Source organism: Lissotriton vulgaris, chromosome 7, assembly GCF_964263255.1.
Source record: "Lissotriton vulgaris chromosome 7, aLisVul1.2, whole genome shotgun sequence".
NCBI lineage: Eukaryota > Metazoa > Chordata > Amphibia > Caudata > Salamandridae > Lissotriton > Lissotriton vulgaris.
The window spans coordinates 1,720,815,194-1,720,827,145 of NC_141695.1; the positions used below are offsets into that span (position 1 = coordinate 1,720,815,194).

At 46.8% G+C, this 11,952-nt stretch overlaps 1 protein-coding gene across 3 annotated transcripts in view; it reads right to left on the reverse strand.

The window, feature by feature from the left end:
* Positions 1-3,030, reverse strand: part of ATN1 (atrophin 1) — a 220,025-nt gene extending 216,995 nt beyond the window's left edge. For 2 of the 3 annotated variants that reach the window (XR_015297639.1, XM_086932919.1), the window contains exon 1: positions 2,894-3,030. The gene's annotated coding sequence lies outside the window, so the exon portion shown is untranslated. The remainder of the gene's footprint in view (positions 1-2,893) is intronic. The other variant, XR_015297640.1, reaches the window with a different exon arrangement.
* Positions 3,031-11,952: the final 8,922 nt, after the last annotated feature.

Sequence of the window (11,952 nt, forward strand, 5' to 3'; positions counted from 1 at the left end):
TTCATCACTTCTATGTACATATGACAATTATGAAAAGAACTCGCCAATTATGCAGTGCACAATGGCCAGTTATTTGCACATGAACACTGTATGCGCTCTCCAAGGAGGAGGTGGCAAAATATACACTAAATGTGGCACACACACATTTATTGTATTCACGCAGCTGGCCTTTATACACACACCCAGAATTGGTGTACATGCCCCATTACAGTGCACATTCACCAGTAATTTGTCCAAACATTCGTGCACTGGCTCATAATGAATGTGCATTCTCGTGCATTTAGTGCAAATTCAGCAAGGATGTGCTCGCTTACGCATGCAATGCATTTCTCAAAGTATCTTCTCCCCAGTGGTGGGCACAATCCCATTGACATACACTACACACAGAGCACAACAAACGAGGAAGTGTGTGTTCTGTGCAAACCTGTCCGTTATCTACTAATGCACAATGCGCTCTTTTGCACTCTGTGCACAAATGTCTTTGATTGACATATTCTTATAGGAAGTGCCCAATCATGTCTGCTGTGCACACTCCTGACATGAAGATTATGTGTTCCTGTGTTGTGCAAACTGCGGCGCTCATTCAAGTTAATTCATATAGTCTGGGCAGGTAATCTATTCACTCATGAATGAGGACACCTGTACATGTCGTGCACGCTTAATTACGCTTTTAGTAGTCACTTGTTGATTATAGTCCTTCCCCTTGAACTGCTACTCTTCACTGGTGTGCACGTTTGAAGCAGTTCACACGCGTGTGCTGTGTAAACTCCTGCATGCTGTGTCATGTATGTATCCACCTGCCAATTACGTCCTGGTCCGTGCAGCGTACGCACAGACAAATGGTATATTCAAGTATAGTTTACATGTGCCGACTGTGTGGAAATGAGTGCATGTTGTGCACTTACAAAGGACGTGAACAGTGGTACATGTGGAGTCATTCCCCTTGACTTGTAAGTGTACCCTCATACACACTATTATTGCACCCAGTGTACAAGACAACGGGTGAGCCCTCGTGAAATGCCTATTTAGCAGTGTTTGTGCAAACAGCACATGCTGTTAACAGGTACCCACGTTCAGATAACAATTGCTTGCTACATGGCTCCTGTATTCTGCTCACACACGCCAAAGTGTGAATTGGTGAATGCACGTCACACGCACTAATAATGTACAACCTACCGAACGTGCACACTGTGTGCAAATTCGTGAACGCTGCGAGTATACATCATGTACATGGACACAGCCATGGCTCGCGCAGTGCACGCCCCTACATCTAGTGCTCTTTCATCAACAGTGCACACACTTCAGAATGATGTACAGCAGCTAATGATGCATGTGCAGCCATGCAGGTAGAGCACATACGTGTTCGGTCTCCAATAACGACCACACACATCTGGCATATATAAGAAACGAGAGCTACCCATCATTCACACGTATTGTACACATGCTGGTAACACATATGCGTTCTGTGTACACTCACCAATCATGGCCGCACACCAGGCCAGGCTGGAGGAACAGGCTCCTGCGTGGCATAGCCGAGATCTCAGCACACCAACATGCACCTATCGCTTTTCTGTGTTGTGCAAGGGCCTTCATGCTATGCACCCATGTTAGGGATCCACATTAAGTTATACTGTCTGTTTACACTCATTACTAACATGTGCATTTTCAATGTACTGTCCAAATCTGTTCTTGATATAGCTGGTCAAGGAAGGTGCCTCCACCATCACCAATAAGGTACACACTTATATGCACAACCAACGATGAACTCAACTCTGCCTCAAGAATGATCGGCCACGCGCCTGAAAACTCACCAAGATGCTGCACGTGCACCAGTGATATTGAAACTCCTACATGCACTGCATACATTCCAGTGCTGTGCAGACTTAAACACGCTGTTCACTGGGCTAAGAGTTTAAATTCATACACACTCGGCAGTGATGCCAATCGTGCCAGGCACACCCAGTGATAATGTGCATAAGTGTTGATTTTGCAAATAAGTGCCTGTGTTGTGCAAGGTCGTGAAGCTACTCACGGTCTACAACCTGGTGCACATTCCTTCCGATTGTGAACCGACCAATAACGTGTGCAGTCCTGCGTGAGGCAGAGACGTGCACACACAACACCCACAGAGTGTCAACACGTCAGTGATGCGCACGTGCATAAAACTGGATGGTGCTGTGCATTCATCAGCAAAGTGGTGTCAATCGAAGAAGCTGTTCACATTATTCTCGCAGTGCACACGCGCGTGCATATATACTGCAGCTCCTACTAAACACAGACACATTACACGTGTGTGTTCTGGGAAGTGAAGCTCGTGGACGCGCGCAGAGACGCATTCTTATACACACACACATACATGGTAAAAAGCAAATGCGCGCACTCTAATAGTAAAGAAAATACAATTGCATGTAGAGTGCACAAACACATACCTAAGATACAGGTACACGCTTGAAAGTGAAATGCAATAGACAACGTAGTTTTGAGGACCAGTAAATGCAATGACATTCACAAAGAGTGGCGTGCAGGCACTGCCAGGCACGCGCCAACATACACAACACACCCACAGATGCACTGGCACCAGCCACGCAAAGTAAAAGCGAAGCTGGCGAGCAGGCTCAGATCCGCGCACGCATACGTGCACACACTGAATGGCACACATTTCTGGGACCACTGGCACTGCGCTACACACTGAAAATGCCAACAATCAGCAGTGCATTACACAAACAAAATACTAGTACAGTGGGCACACATCCAATAACTGGCACACATCCACACGCATGAACGCAGTCATGCATACTTAAATTGCCCAAAGCAGCCCAGATCAGTTGCGTAAACCATACCTAGACCGCTCCAACCCGCCAGACCCCCGTCTCTAAAATACCCCTCCACTTACCTGAAGATTGGGTGGGGGTGGGGGTACAAAACACCGCCTCCGGGGTGGGTCCTATGCCTCCTGCGCCGGCATCCTGTCCCTTATTCCGGGTGGGGGAGGAGGTACTGCGGTACTTGGCGCCCCTCAAGGGAGGGGGGCTTAGTTGCCTTCCATGGGGGCCGGGTGGCGGTGCCACCCCGAGCTGCAATCAGCCATCGGCGGCCCTTAAGGGATGGAATCTCCCGGGGGTAGCGGCAGTCTCCGGTATCCACAATGGAGTTCGAAGCGAGCGCGATGCAAGTCACTTAAAATGAATTCTGTAGTGCTGGGGCCTTACTCGCCCTTCCGGGTGGGGGCAGGATATTTACAGGGGGTGGCGGCGCAATCCCAGTCGCAAAATGACGCCTGATCCCTTCCACAACTCCCCCTCCCGTCGCCGCTTGGAGAAGGATCCAGAAATGGCCGGCGCCCGGGAGGTGCCAAATAATCAGAAGAAAGAAAGGTGCCCCTTTTTTATGCCCTCCAAAAACGGCACCGTGCCCTCCCAACACCCACAACTCGAAGACACGGGCAGCGCCAGTGGGCTGGGTCCTCCCATCAAGAAAGGGTCTGCTAAAATGTCGGGGAGGGGTGAGTGATGGGGGGCACGTGGTGAAAGAGTGATGCACCTTTCTTTCAGCCTCAGTTGACGGGGTTTCTGTCTTTTGGGGGAGGAAGGTCTGTGGTCGTCTAGTTTACTCACAAAATAAAGGTGGGGTGGCATCGGAGATGGGACTCTAGGGGGCCCCCAAAAATCAGATCTTCCTCTTCATGCGTGCATCCATGACCGGAGGGACAAAATCATTATTTGCAGGATGCACTTAGCTGAAACTCTGTAAAATATACATATATGTATAGATGTGTATGTATGTGCCTTGGTGGATCAGGGGAGGGAGGGATAAAGACTTTTCGTTTGTCCTGGCTCCAAATCCACTCCCCCTACATCCTCCACCTTCGTTTCTTCTCCCTACCCCCTATCCTGGTCAGGGAGGAGGCCTAAAGGGTGCAGGGGAGGGTCCTTGGAGAGGGGAGGAGGGACGTGCTTACATTCCCCCTTTAAAACAAATTCAAGAAAATGTTTGTTCGCTCCACTACGTCTGAAATGCCCCTCATTTAGGCGCCCCCCGCCCCAAAGTGAGGGTTCTGGGTACTGTTTCAGGGGGAATGTAAGAGCATTTTTCCCAGCATCCCCCTCCGCTGTTGGATTAGCTTGGTTTTTTATGGTCTCCCCCTCTGTCAATGTTATTTCTCTCTCTCCCTACTAGTTCCTGTAATATCCAAGCACAAAAGGGGAAAAGGAGGGGGTGCGGGAGGACTGTGGCTGGCAGGCCAAAGAGAGCACCGACTGCGGCATGGAAAATCAGGCATGGATTTACTTCTGTGAATGGATCCGGATTGAAATGTTGCGAATTTATAGAAGTGGCGGAAAAGTGTGTAACATAACACTATTTATATATATGTGTGTGTGTCGATGAGGTTTTTGGTTTTAGAGAGGTTGAATGTTGCTTTTACATTTTTAAACTCTGTTAATAAGTAGTTTTATTTTAAATCGGTGTTATTGCGTCAAGGACATTTATGTAAACATGCAATTACACAGGGGTCCGTCTTTCCTTTAAATAATGTTCCTTAACGAAATTTTACGACAAAGTGAACTCATTGTAGTTCACATCTCCGTGTTACTTTTGCACCCGTACATTAGCTATTATCTTGAGGGGACGAAGGCAAGGGTGCTTATAAGTTCTTGCAAGAGGAGCCACCGGGCGGTCTTACTGGGGTGCGAGTCGATGTGTCTTTTGAAGCAGATAGCTTATGTAATGGATAGAAAAATTGTAAGCAGAGTGCAAATTTGTCTGGACTCTTCTTAATTCGAGGGGATTCATTTAGAAGGTCGTGGTTATACCACGGGCAAGGGACTTGAAGGATCAGCGTGTTCTTACTTGGAGGTATTAGAATGGCGGTTCATTTGGAAGTTGTAGGGGAGTAGTTTAATGTGAAATTTAAATAGTGGTGACTCGAAAGGGCTTGAATGTTGATCAGCCTAGGGAAAATAATGATATTCTGTGATTTATTATATAAAGTAGTGTTTTTGGGATTCTGAGCTGTCACTTATTCAATAATGCTTGGCTAATTTAATCAGTGGTCCTTCTTGTTTGTAGGCGCTGTAATGAATGACACGATCAGGATTATTTTCTCCCACATCTTCGTCCCTCCTTCCGCTCTGCCCATTCCACAATCTCTTATTCTGTTTGTGTACCCTTCTTCGCCACTATCTACTCCCTTCGGTTGTCCTCCGTATATATACCACGGGTTCAGCAGCCCCCTCCTTGTCTACCACCCATGGTCTAATAGTTTTCCTCTCACATTCCCTGTTTATTTTCTGGACCAGCAACCCAGTGCTTGTATTATTAACTTTAATTTTCTTCCCTCGCCTCACCACCTCCCTCTTCTCTTCGGTTCACCTCCCCTACCCCCGGCTCCGCCTCTTCTCGCCGTGCCCTCAGCAACTAGCTTCCCACCCTCCTCTATTTACATGTCCCTCAGTCTTAATTTACCCTCTGCCAAACAGCCCCCTCTGCACTTTTAATACCCCCCCCCCCCCATGGCTCCATGCCAGGTGTTTGCCGCCCGTGTTTTTAGCACTCCTTTCTCCCCCATTCACGTGTATCACATCACGACCCCTCTGGAGTGCCCCATTTTCTGCCGCTCCCTCACTCTCCTAGCCTATCATTCTTTGTTGCAAATCCCCATCCGCGTTTACTTCCCCCGTTGCAGGTCCGACACCCCCACTACCGGGAGTCTTCACTCGGTACACCGCGGTCGGGTATCCGCTTAATATTTGCCCCTAGTACCGTTTGTTTTCGGTAACCGAGCTTTGAAAGTTTAGGACTTTAATTTTTCTGTCCAGTCACCGAGGGAGCCACTAACGGCAGGCGCGAGCGAGGGCCTTAAATCACGGAGGACAGGCGTAAAGACGCTGTGCGTCACGGAAACAGAAGACAGACTGGAATGCGACCACCGACGTAGAAATAGAAGACGCATCACAGGGCACGCACCTAGAGCACGCACATAGAGCACGAAGACAGACTAGAATGCTCAAAATAAACAGTAGACAGACTGGAGCGTGACGTCTGAGCGCTGACCCCGTTCTCCTGCGACAACGTGTCACAGATCAACAAGAAAACAAAGTTGCCACTTAAACAATTCAAAGTAAATATGGAGATCTGCAAGCCCCGGTTTTCAAAACACCACTGTCAAATAAAATGTGACAGCGAGAAAGTGAGCTAAAGAATGACGATGAATATACTCCTGATTGGGGGGGGGGGTCTGAAAATGTTCAGCTCTCCTCCTCAATCTCCTTGTGTTTGCTTAGTTCGCTCCAATTTGGTAGGGTATGCCCAGACGTAGGTCCATTGCTCACTTTACCACTGGATTCAGCTAGCCTGGCTGATGACGCAGATAAGCCAGAAACCAGTCCCAGGAGGCTTGTTTCTGGTTCAGTGAAGACCTGGCTTGGCAGTTCGGCCTGGACTGTTCCCATGAGGGACAATGTCAAGACTGATCTGCATATGGCTGGGTCTGAACTAGGGTGGCGAAGTGAGCTAAATAATTATGATTGATTCAACCCAGATCTGTGATTGGGGTTTGACACTGGATTCAAGCTAGCCTGGCTGATGAGGGGTGTAACCCCGAAACCGGTCCCTGGATGGATGCTTGTTTCCGGTCCAGTGAAGTCCTGGCTTGGCAGTTCGGCCTGGACTGTTCCCATGAGGAAAAGGGCCAAGATTGATTTGCATATGGCTGGGTCTGAACTGGGGTGGCGAAGTGAGCAAAAGAACTATGATTAATTCAACCCAGTTCTGTGATTGGGGGTGAGGATCTCAAAAGATTCAGCACTCCGTCCATCATCTCCTTGTGTTTGCTCTATTTACAATATATGCACTTTGTAATCTACATGATACAGGCACTACTTTAAGAGACAAACTCCGATCTCTCTGCAGCAGGGCCATTATTCACCAGAGCTATCTTGACATTTTTATGGTTGCCTGAAAATTGCTTGAGGCAAGGAAGGTGGCAGCAGGTGCTTTTAAAACCATATTGTACTTGAAAACACAGTGCACCTCCCTCCCCTAAAGGTCAGCGCCCAAAGTGGTATCACCTATCACACCACCCTAGACAGATCAACTGCGACCTTCAGTCAGAGAAAGGAGACCCACTTGTATGGTGTTACCTCGGACACTAAGCAGCATTGAATCAGGTTGTGTACAATATCAACATCAATATGCTCTTCCCATCAAGAAGTATTTTCCTGAAATTGATGCAATATGTCCCACTTGAGCTGGGGATACTACAGATTGTTTGTACATTTTATGCAGGACGTCAAACAATTGTAGAAGCTACAGGCAGGACTTTAAGTGGGATGAAAGAATTGGGGGGTCTCTCAAAGCGGCGACTGGTATTTTGCTACTTCTGTCATTGCACCCGGAAATACAATACAACAAATATCATTAGCCAGGACTATTGGCTTTGCCAATGGTTGTTAGTTGCATAAGATAAATAAACAACAAGGTAACCCAACTTTCCAGGGTGCCTCACATACCACTGACTCAACCTCAGTTCCACAGGCTGTTCAGAGACTGTGGCCCGCCAGGAAGCATCCAGTCTTACCTGTTGGCCAGCCACCTGTGGGCACACAATGAAGGGAGCAGGTACTGTGAGTAAGTATTGGTTTGGGAGCTTCCTTTGGTAACGGCTAGGACAAATTCCAGAAGCCTCAACACACATCCGACTGATATGTACGTACATGGGCTTCTTTTCTATAGTGCAGATCTAAAACAATCAGACACATTGCCATGTCGGCCAGAATATACGAAGTTTCCTTTGAATGGTGAATATTTAGTGCCATGCAGCCTTAGCACCCTTTGGTGTTCACCTCAATAGCTTATTGTGAATATTTGAGAAACATGTCATTTGTATTCAGACCCTGGTGGGACACAGTCATCCTGTGAGCCCATTCAACCCTAGGCTTCTCTCAGAAGGTGGTATTCGAGGCTAAGCACATTTTAGAATTTCTTCCTGGACTTTCACAGACGAGGGGCTACATTCTGTTTGCATTCCAGGTAAATGGATGCATACCTCCCCCCTCCTCCACCGCCACAGAAAATGCAGCGGGGAGCATTGGGAACGTGGGGGAAGGGGCGCGATTGGGGGTTGGCTCAGATCCCACTCTCTTGCTTTATCACTCAGCCTCCTTATTCGGTTTTAATCAGGGACTTCAGCTTATCACCTGTATACATTGCAAAGCAGACAGGCAGGACTCCTGATACCAGAATACTCATGTGGACAGTTTCAGGTTATCCAGAGAGCCACAAAGCACACATTTGGAAGAATTGTTTACATACCAACTGCTGCAGAAAATGGAGAGTCTAATAGGAACCTGTTTCATCACCTGCTTTTTAGAACTGCCAGCACTGAACCGCGGTAGGACCCAGCCCACTTAACCCCTTCCATGCTGGTGACGAACCCCAGCCGTCACGCTCTGCGGCGCTCGTGTGCTGATGACGGCTGGGGTTCGTCACGGCCCGCCCTGTTCTTTTGTTTACCGCACAGCGGCGGAAACGCCCAGCATGGAAGGGGTTAAAGCTCTGGCTATAGGGCAGATAGCTAACATTAGCTGTTATTCATTTTATGGCCAGCTTAACACCCACTAGATGTTGATGGCATGTTTCCCTTAACCTGTCAATCAGTTGGATCTTTAATGTGAGAGAGGCCAGATGTTTAAGTGTGCAATCTCGTTAAAGTAATGGAGAAAACATTTTTTGAGGGTGTTGCAGGATTATAAAGATGGTGACCTTATGGAAGTCTAGAGAGGCAGGTGCATTTTAGTAGGGTGCACATTATTGAAATAATGTAAGTGAGTTGACAGGTATCTTCTCAGTCTTCTTTGTACAGCCTTTTCTTGCTGCAAGAACAAGATTGCGCATCAATTTTATATTTAACCTATTTGGTCCTTAGCTCTCCCTTGTCAGGATTCCACAACATGGTTCAATCTATTGACTGAACACACAATCCCAGTTAAATTTAAGATGCCCAGGAAAACCTCTTTTCAAAAGGATGGCATTTCACACCCGTCCGCAACAGATACTTTATTTTGCCTTTCACTCTATAGTTCCTACAGCATATTGAGGAAAAACCAATCCTAACCATTTTTTAGATGATGCCTGCAGATTGCAGAAATAGCAGATGGAGACAATTAATACATGAAAACTGGAGATGGATGAGAGCTGATGTGTATGTGGGAAGGAGGAAATTAGCTATTCTTAAACATTGTTTAGGATTAGAGGGCAGAAATGTGTTGAAAACTTTACCTACTGTTGATGGAAGAAATGTTGAGTAAAGTTTTAATGAAGATGGCAGTGATAATGGTGATGCCGGTGATGGAGGATTGATGTTTATGAAATTGCGCTGAAAGCATTAGAAGAGAATTTTGGTAAGAAAGTTAGTGTGGTCGTGGAAAGACATAAATGTTTTTCACATGTTTAGTTACAGGGCGAGTCAATTGAACAATTTGTAGCTAATTTGAGGAGATTAGCAGTTTCTTGCAAATTAAAAGAACACGTGGGACAAGATAATCAGGGACCAAATTATCAAAAGGATGTATAATGTCAAAGTACAGGAACATTTCTTGGGCATGAAAGAGCCTACATTGGAAAGGACCATTAAGGTAGCAAGAAGAATGGAGAATACCTGTAGGTATCGTAAAGAGTTGGGTAGCAGCACAGCAAAAAAAGATAACCTAGACGATTTGCTTCACAGTATAAAAATGCTAGAAATATGTCAAGAAGGAAGATGAAATTAAACTCAATGAAAGAAAACAAGATCAAACAAGGTGTGAGAAGTTGGTCTGGCATTTGCTGTCCACTATTCTAGTGGGCACCTTGCAGCAGTCCGAACGACCCTAATTGATGGTAGGTTTAAAGACAACATATATAGATAGCTATCCTAGTGGTAGCTGTGGAGAGCAGCCTTCAGGCTAAGTCTTGAAGGAATAAAAAAGAAGCGTGTTTTACTAGTCTATAATCTCATGAATGACCAAATGAAAGGAGAGCCACACCAGGTATATGTATATATATATAAAATATATGTATTTATTCTAAACACATCACTCTAGTCTCTTTATGAGGCTAGAGGCAAAAGTACATTCAGTAAACTTTTTTAGCACACAGTAAATTAGCACAATATATGTTGAACCCTAGGGGCGTACCAAACCATATACTAAGAAAGTGGTATAAGAACCACGACTGTCATAGATACAGGGCCTAGAGCCTTCAGAACCGCTGGGGCAACCAGGAAGCACCCAAGGTAGTGAAACGGGACCCACGGGAGATGCGTGCAGTGTCTAAACACAGCCGCGAATCACCATTAACTTCTATGGGGAAAGTCGCAGTTGGAATTTTAAAGATCAAGGAAATTAGAAGAGGACTTGGAGCAAACCCCTTTAGAACTATGAGGATCTAGAGTCAACACCCACGGGAGCACCGGAGTACTCGAGTTACCTCACCCAGGGAAGCCGGGTGCATAGGTGTCTTTTTGTGTCGAGTTTCGTCGTCGATTTCAATGGAGAGCTGCTACAAAATGCTGCTGCGTCCAAGTGGAAAGTGTCAGGGTGGATCCAAGGGTGGATTGAAAATGTGAAGAACCTGAAAGCAGAGGGGACAGAGTCTGGGTCACTTGCCAGTGACCAGGAAGGTGATGAGAAGATGCCTACCGATGTCAGGTGATTTCAGGTGAAGAAGGTGAAGTTTGACTCTTCAGCCACGAGAACCAAGAGGCGTCAATGAGGACCATGAGCTGGATTCGAGCTGTCCCACAAAGGATGTGGAGTGCTGCAGTGTCAGTATCCGGATTGGACCCAACAAGCCTTGGCAACAGCAACCCAAGCAGAAAGCAATGATTGGCTTCAGTAGAGACCAGCAAGATCTGAGGGACTCACCCTTTGGAGGGGAGTCAGGGCACGTCTGGAGCAACCAGAGAAGCCCAAGAAACAGAAGAGTTACCTTCTTGGGGACACACCAGTCGACGGACCAAGGATCGCGAATGAGCGTTGAGCGGAAATGCTAGAAGCGGGCCTACGGAACACTCATGCAGTGTAGGCCCACATTCTTCGGTGCAAATGGTGCTCAGGGCTTGGACTAAAAGATTAAGCCAAGTAAGTGGGAGGCAACTTTAATCACGGCCCGCCGCCGGGATAAAGCCCTCAGCACTACCGAGTGAGCGCCCAATACTGCATGATGAGACCTGTCCCATCCCCTACCTTAACCCTTCTACCCCCGCCCTTTTTTTTCCAATAGAGTGCATCATTGTCTCGGATCCCCACCAGAGACTCATGGAGTTTGTTTCCCGAACTTAGGAAGTAAGCTTGCTATCCCATTGCCTGTCGTAATTCCTGCCTTGGTCACTACATTATGTTGTTTACCACCATCAGTTATCGCACAAATACCGAATAGTAGCGCTAATCGGCCAGCAATTTCACTTGCCGACACAAACCGCACAACACTGCCGGTTTTTCCGCTCACTACTAAGACACCTTATACCGAAACCAGAGACCTGAGTTGATTGTTTCTTACATAAGTGTGTCTACCCGTTTGTTTCGTACATCTTTCTTTCCAGGTACAAAGTTAGAGGGAACCCTCCTCTTACAGTTAAAGCACCTTAGTGAGTGATCCACATAGGACGCTTATATCATTAAGTTCCTTATCTCACCCTTCACACATAGGTCCTGAAGAAAGCCAGTTTTTTAATGCGAGGCCTGGCTGAAACTAGTTGACCACTCTGGACGTGGGAGACCATAAGTCTCTCCTATCATGTCCAAAAGCCTTGTTTTTAACTCTGCCAAGGGCCCATTAATAAAATATCCTTCGGACACTGGTACCCTTAGGATAGTTTTTAAACCTCACTCTTAACACCACCACTGCACAATCACTTAACACTTCCTGCTCCGCTGTAAACAGGCGTTGCACAACACCGGAGGCACACTTGGTGCC